Source organism: Sphaerodactylus townsendi, linkage group LG01, assembly GCF_021028975.2.
Source record: "Sphaerodactylus townsendi isolate TG3544 linkage group LG01, MPM_Stown_v2.3, whole genome shotgun sequence".
Lineage (NCBI taxonomy): Eukaryota > Metazoa > Chordata > Lepidosauria > Squamata > Sphaerodactylidae > Sphaerodactylus > Sphaerodactylus townsendi.
In genome coordinates, this window is record NC_059425.1 from 51,692,225 (window position 1) to 51,699,832 (window position 7,608).

Below are 7,608 nucleotides of genomic sequence, written 5' to 3' on the forward strand. Positions count from 1 at the left end.
ATAATGTAACCCATCCAAAACATGCTACATCCTGTATATGCTTCATTGCTACTCTACAGCAGTTCCATCTCAGACAAATGAGGTCTCAATGTATTCTTCCATTGCCCTCCAAAGGCAGAAGAAGTTGCCAGGCCTGGCAATTCTTGCAAATTTGGAGCATGGGGAAGGAGAGCATCATATAGCTCTCTAGGATTTTCCCCAATATCTATGGTGAAAACTACAGAGAATAGGGAAATCCCTAAAGCATCATAGTCATGGCAACTGAAAATGATGTTGCTGAGTCAGCAACACTGTGCCCTCTTCCCTGTTTTCTCCTGCTGTGAAAACAGGAGAGAGCTGGGAGAGCCAGTGGGGGCAAGAAATTGCCCTGGTGAGCCCAAGGGGAGGAGACAACATATGACAAGAAGTCAAACACAGATGCTGTGAAAAAATACAGCAGAGATTGAAGACATCTGTATTTAAAAGCTTGTCTGTTAACAGGATGAGAAAGATTCATTAACCAGATCTTGCCCTACTACACAAGACACTAAATTAGGCAGAGCTAAAGCTGAAGACAGGGATAATATTTGAAGAGTGGGACAGGAACATTGATAATAGTAGTGTTCATGTTCTCATCATACAAGCATAGTGTAGAAGTCCTGGAAAAAATAATTCTGCAGTGTTTTTTTAGCATGAATAAGCCCCAAATTGGCTGAGGTAGGCAGGCTAAGCTTTAGTTCCATGTGATCCACCCATACATGTCATCTTACCTAAGCCCCACAACAATTTTTGCAAATATTTAAAAATGCAACATACAAGATGGTCATATATACATGTTAAATTGGTATTTTGTATCTCCTGCCAGTGATTAAAATTACTAAGAAGCACTGTGCTAGCAATTTTTCCCCCAATTAAATGTAATAGAGTTTCACTGTACAGTTTGCTGCAATCATCAGAGACTTTTAAGAAAGTATTAGATGAATCCATATAAAATATTGCATTCAGCTCACAGATATGACATCAGCAGGAAGCAAGGGCAAAGTCTCTGGATGAAATATTAGTTGGAATTATTCATTACATGCAAAGGGCAACTTTATGAGCATGTTATAATAACCAAAAATGGAAATTGCAGTGAAGCAAAACAATCTTTTCTCTCTTCTCCTCCCCTCTCTTTTCTGTTCCTTGGCCTGGAGAGCTTTGGGTCAAGTATTAAAGGTTCCTGCTTCAGGCTCCTGGAGCGAAACTCTGGCAAACTGCCAGCCCCTCTGACAGAGCCCCAGAAACTCTCCAAGAAACTATACAAAGAATAAGAAAGAAACTGAATACAGATGGAATGGGAAATCAGATATTCTGGTGGGTATTTTTTTACATTGATGCTCAGATCTGTGAAGCCTGGCCCAAACTTTGAATAGGAAAGTAATTCACAGTCCCTGGAAGAGATTGTTTTCCTCTCTCCAACAGAATCTATGGGAAGTTCTTTGAGCCAGACCAAGGTTAACCGAAGCTCTTCAACAATGCAAAACATGGATTCCTTAATACAGCTTCATGGGAAGGTATTATCCAACTGTCAAAAGCTGTTTTGAAATCAGAAGAGGGTAAAACAGATTTTGTTTTTGATAAAGACATTAAACAGGCAAGGCAGATTTTTCACTCTGTAAAATAACTGTGATACAACATTGTGCTTAAAGAAAAGGCTTTCTTAAAACAATTTAAATGCCCCTGACAAGAGAAGAAAAGGCCCCTCATAAAATATACAATAGCCATGGAAGTGCATGCTGATTAGACTGTCATTAAATGACATGATTTACAAAAAAAAGATGCTCACAAGAAATTTATAACCCACACCCTGCACTTCAGCAACAGAGTGATGAGTGACAGAAGCCAACCCTAGTAGAAATGCAAATATTAGTGACATAACCATTCTTGAGATGCAATAGGATCAGTTTTCCTAATATGTGATATTCTTAGCACTACTTTTTATATTATTTAACCAATTTCAGGTTACTGAGATTTTTATTATATTTATTTATTTTTACACTGCTTGTCTTTCCAGCAAGGAGTCTGTGGCAGAGAGTAGATGCAATATTGCAGTCAAAGCTCTGCTCATAACGTGAGTTTGATCCCAATGAAAATAGGTTTCAGGTAGCTGGCTCAAGGTTGACTCAGCCTTCCATCCTTCTGAAGTCAGTAAAATGAGTAGGGTTGGTCAATACTAAAAAAATTCGGTAAAATTCGGATTTGGGTATTTTGGGGCATAAAATGATTTGTATGCCCGAATCCGAATCATAGCCAATTCGGATATACCCGAAAATTCGAATTGAAATCGAAAAAATTCAGGTCCGTTTTATTATTTTTTTTAATTTTGGGTGTTTTTTACACGTTTTGGCCTGCAGGGGACGCAATTTTAAAGCTAGCGGCACCAAAATTTCAGGATATCATCTGGAGACTGTCCTGATGATTCTCCCCAAGTTTGGTGCAGTTTGGTTCAGGGGGGGCAAAGTTATTGACCCTCAAAAGTGGTGCCCCATCCCCCATTGTTTCCAATGGAAGCTAACAGGAGATGGGGGCTACACTTTTGAAGGTCCATAACGTTGGACCCCTGAACCAAACTTCACCAAACTGGGGGGGTATCATAGGAGACGAGCCATTCTCGATACCCCGAAATTTTGGTGACAGTAGCTCTAAAACTGAACCCCTCACAGTCACCCAAAGAAATTTCCCCAGATTCTGTGCTCTGTAGTGGCTGGCTGGCTCCATTGCAGACAATAGGAAATTTCTGTGGGAGGGCTGTGGAGTGCACATTTCTCATGGTAAACCCACAAAACTTTCAGGGTGTCTTCAGGGGGGGAATCTCTTCATATGACACCATCCAGGTTTATTGTTGGTTGCTTCAAGGGGGGTTCAATATTATGGGTAGGGGTCCATCTCCCACTGCCCCCCATAAGCAAGAAGAAGTTCCTCAAACCTGGATGAAAAGTGTCATCCAAAGACTCTCCTGAAGATACCCTGAACATTTTGTGACTGTACCTTGATAAATGTGCACCCCACAGCCCTCCACCAGAAATTCCACATTGACAGCAATGCAGAAGTCACTGCAGAAAAAAAGAACCTTGGGCAAATTTTTGGGGGTGCCTGCAGGTTCAGGGGGGCCAAAGTTATGGACCCTCAAAATGGTAGCCACCATCTCCTTAGCTCTCATTGGAAACAATGGGGGATAGAGGCCCCCCCTTTGAGGGTCCATAACTTTGGCCCCCCTGAACCAAACTGTACCAAACTTGGGGGGTGTCATCAGGACAGTCTCCTGATGATACCCTGAAATTTGGTGCCACTAGCTTTAAAAATTCCGGTTTTCATGTTTCACCGCTCCTGCACATGAAGCCTGCTGGAGTGAGTGAGCGGTGAAACACGCAAACCAGCATTTTTAAAGCTAGTGACACCAAACTTTCAGGGTAACATCAGGAGACTGTCCTGATGATACCCCCAAAGTTTGGTGCAGTTTGGTTCAGGGGAGCCAAAGTTATGGACTCTCAAAGGTGTAGCCCCCATCCCCTATCAGCTCCCATTGGAAACAATGGGGGATAGTTGCACCCCTTTTGAGGGTCCATACCTGAACCAAACTGCACCAAACTTGGTGGGCAACATCAGGACAGTCACCTGATGATACCCTGATAATTTGGTGCCAATACATCTCAAAATGCGTCCCCTGCAGGCACCCCCAGAAATTTGCCCAAGATTCTTTGTTCTGCAGTGACTTAGCTGTATTGCTGTCAATGGGGAATTTCTGGTAGAGGGCTGTGAGGTGCACATTTCTGAAGGTATGGTCACAAAACTTTCAGGGTATCTTCAGGAGAGTCTCTGGATGACACCATCCAGGTTTGGGGAATTTTGCTTCAGGGGGTTTAATTCTATGGGACCCAAAAAGGGTAGGGCTCATCTCCCACTGCCCCCTGAAGTAAAGTTCCCCAAACCTGGATGGTGTCATCCAGAGACTCTCCTGAAGATACCCTGAAAGTTTTGTGGGTTTACCATGAAAAATGTGCACTCCACAGCCCCCTCAGAAATTCCCTATTGACAGCAATGCAGCTAAGTCACTGCAGAACAAAGAATCTTGTGCAAATTTCTGGGGGTGCCTGCAGGGGGTGCATTTGTAGATGTATCGGTACCAATATTTCAGTGTATCATCAGGACAGTCTCCTGATGATACCCTGAAAATTTGGTGCTGATATGTTTAAAAATGTCTCCCCTGCAGGCCGAAATGTGAAAAAAACACCAAAAAATAAAAACGCAATTCGGCTGGTAATCCGAATCCCATGGATTCGGATCTGTTAGGATTCGGACAGCTCAAATTCGGCCCCTGCTCGTCCGAATCCGTCCGAATCCATGCAGATTCGGTAAAAATTCGGATTTGGACTGTCCGAATCTCCAACCCTAAAAATGAGCACCCAGCTTGCTGGAGCTAAACATATTCTGCCTAGTAAACATTGTAATGTGATGTCACTCCATAGGTCAGATATATCCTGGTGCTTGCATGGAAGACTACCGTAACCTTTCCAATGGCAATCCAAGGGGGCTCCCCACCTCCATTTTCCCCACAGTCACTCTTTGAGGTGGATTAGGTTGAGGTGGATTAGTGTGACTTGCCCAAAATCATCCAGTGAGCATCCTTAATCATTCACACCAAGGTCTATCATTACACCACACTGGTATACAAAGGATTATATTGTGGGCAAAAGGAATATTTCCCAAGTTTTCAAACTGGTATTTTACTGAGGCTAGGAAGAAAATTTCCTCAATATTTGAACTCTGAAAAGGTGAATTGACATTCAGGTGATACCCCTTAGTCAAATTTGAGGACATTTGAAGTGAGCCAGTTCCAATGATATGCTAGAAGTGAGCCTTTGTAAAAATAACAACCTTCCTCATATCATAGTGACTAATTTGTAAAATGCTGTAAATTTTTTATTTGTTCTTTTTCAGCTTACAGAAGAGAACCAATCTCACATGAGTTTATGGTTTCAACACTAATGTTGCACATGCAAGTAAATATGCAGAAATTTATGCTAATTTCTGGTTGAGACAACGATTTTTACAACCCACTCAGAACCACATTCATTCAGCAAAAACTATCTATGTGACTTAGTTGTTCCCTCCAAAAATAACAGCCCCAGAATCAACTGGGCCGTAATTGCAACAGAGGGCAAGGCACATGGTGAGCTCCGGAGCAGTGAGCATGCGTGCCCTGGGCTGGCCATGCGGCACAGCCACACTCAGCCTGATCACTTGATGTGCATGAGTGTTAGGGGTGGAGCACGCTATCTATATATTACACAGCACACGGTTGCTCCAGCCTTTTTCAAAGCCTGGAGCAAACTGACCCGCCCTCCCTCCCTATTTGGGCAGGTTTTAGTGCTGCTCACTTTGTCGCAGCCTTGGCGGTTTGGGCAGAGGAGTGCAACTTTAGGGGAGGCCGAGCTTGCGCGTCGGTCCTCCCCGTGGTTGGGGGCCTCCATAAAAGGCTTGGGGTGGGGCGGGCTCATGGTGCATGCTGCGGAGGCCTGTGCAATTCGAGCCTGACACCCCAGCAGGAAGGAGGCCACACCGGGCGGGCACCCAGGTGGCCCAGTACCTCCTGTCCTCCCCAATATGGATTGGGGTGTGGAGCTGGGGTCAGCCAAGGGTGCTGACCGGCCACAAAATGGATGCGCTCCTCTTGCTTGCCCAGCTTCTGCATCAATAAAAAGGGTTGCAGCCCAATTTAATTCCAAGACGTGTCCTGTGATTATTTACCAGATAGAACCTCTGCACATCTGGGTGCAAATGCAGATACAGAGCTATAACGGGATTCCTTACATATTGTTAGTTATTGTACTGGTACTGTGTGGTAACAATAATTTGAAACATGACTGTCCTGTTCACAGAGGATAACCTAATTGTGAATGGTTACTAGAGTGCCACAATAGGACAATATACAGTGATGTTCAGAACTGTCCTTAGCCATTGGGTATTAAATATTTGCTAGTGCTATAACTAATTTCTTCCCACAAATGTTCTCTTATGAATTTTTATATATCCAATTAATGTTTGAATGACTGGATAAGCGTATTCAATACAATTATAATCAGTTTCAGAGTCTGATGTCTGATATACTGCATGCAATGGAAGTTAGTATTTGCCAGTAATACTAGCTGATCGACACAAAAATATCATAACTTTCTACCCTAGGGGAAGCTCTTTCTAGCAACTAGCACAGAAATATGCTGATTTTTGCCAAATACAAATTCATAAAAATGAATCTACAAAAAGTATGTCTGCTTTCTATTATTTCATGTATTTGCATAATGTGTGTGTGTGCGTGCGTGCGTGCGTGCGTGCGTGCGTGTGTGTGTGTGTGTGTGTGTGTGAGAGAGAGAGAGAGAGAGAGAGAGAGAGAGAGTCTACTTGAGGTTAAAATGTGAAAGGCCCTCCATCAAGGCAACCAAGGGCCTGTCTATCATTCCTGGATCTAACTCCAGCTGACATTCCCCCTCTCATGCATTTCCAACTACCATTGATGGGGTTAGGTGTGGGAGGACAAGAAACAGTCAGGAATCCCTTCATCGTGCCCAACTGAGAGCCCTCTCCCCAAGGAACAGTTATACTGAATTTTATTTATATTGCCTTTTTAAAAAATCTCACAAATCTCTGTGGGTGGCAATCTTAGCTAGAAAATGGGATCATTTTTTAAATTAATCAATTATGCCTGCATTGTCTGATTTCTGTAAAACTATAAATATTGATTTCAGAGCTAAAGGTCATATGGTGTAGTGGTTAAGAGTAGGTGCACTCTAATCTGGGGAACTGGGTTTGATTCCCCACTCTGCCACTTGAGCTGTGGAGGTTAATCTGGTGAACCAGATTAGCTTGTGCACTCCCAACACATCCCAGCTGGGTGACCTTGGGCTAGACACAGTTATTCAGAGCTCTCTCAGTCCCACCCACCTCACAGGTGTTTGATAGGGGGGGAGGGAAAGGAGTTTGTAAGCCCCTTTGAGGAGAGAAAGGGGGATATAAATCCAAACTCTTAGAGGCATTTTTGTTGGGGTTGATTGGGAGGATACTCCAGATCAATATAGAACACTTTTTAAGTACATGACAACTGCAGCAAGGATTTTATATGCATACAAATGGAGGGACAATAAAATTCCAACAAAACAAGATTGGATTTTGAAAGTCACAGAATATGCAGAGATAGTAAAGCTGATGACATTCATAAGAGACAGGAATATGAACAGTTTTCTTAAAGATTGGAAATCCTTTGCAGACTGCTTATTGTAAACATATAAATAGAGAAATAATGGTAGGATCTGAGACTTAAATGAAAACAGCATATTGGACTAAAGTAGTTTTATAAGAAGGACTAAAAGTGGAAAAAATGCAGATATCTCTATATATAAAAAGCTAACAGTGACTTTGTTAGTCATGCCCTAACGCCGAAACGGCTGGACGGATCGCCCCCAAATTTTCACATGACATTCCTCCCTGTTGCGGGCAGGTAATCGGACCTTCAAATCACCGAAAGCCCATACCTGAGCCAGGTCTTTTTCCTGGCGCACCAGGCCATGAAGCTGGCTGTGTTTAACTGTTACCCTT

General features: G+C 43.0%; 1 long non-coding RNA gene across 1 annotated transcript; it reads left to right on the forward strand.

Moving 5' to 3' along the window:
- The first annotated feature begins 1,186 nt into the window (after positions 1-1,186).
- On the forward strand, positions 1,187-5,362 carry LOC125444502. Its single transcript, XR_007246223.1, has 3 exons — positions 1,187-1,332; positions 1,441-1,532; positions 4,957-5,362. It is a non-coding gene; the product is annotated as an uncharacterized LOC125444502 (long non-coding RNA).
- Positions 5,363-7,608: the final 2,246 nt, after the last annotated feature.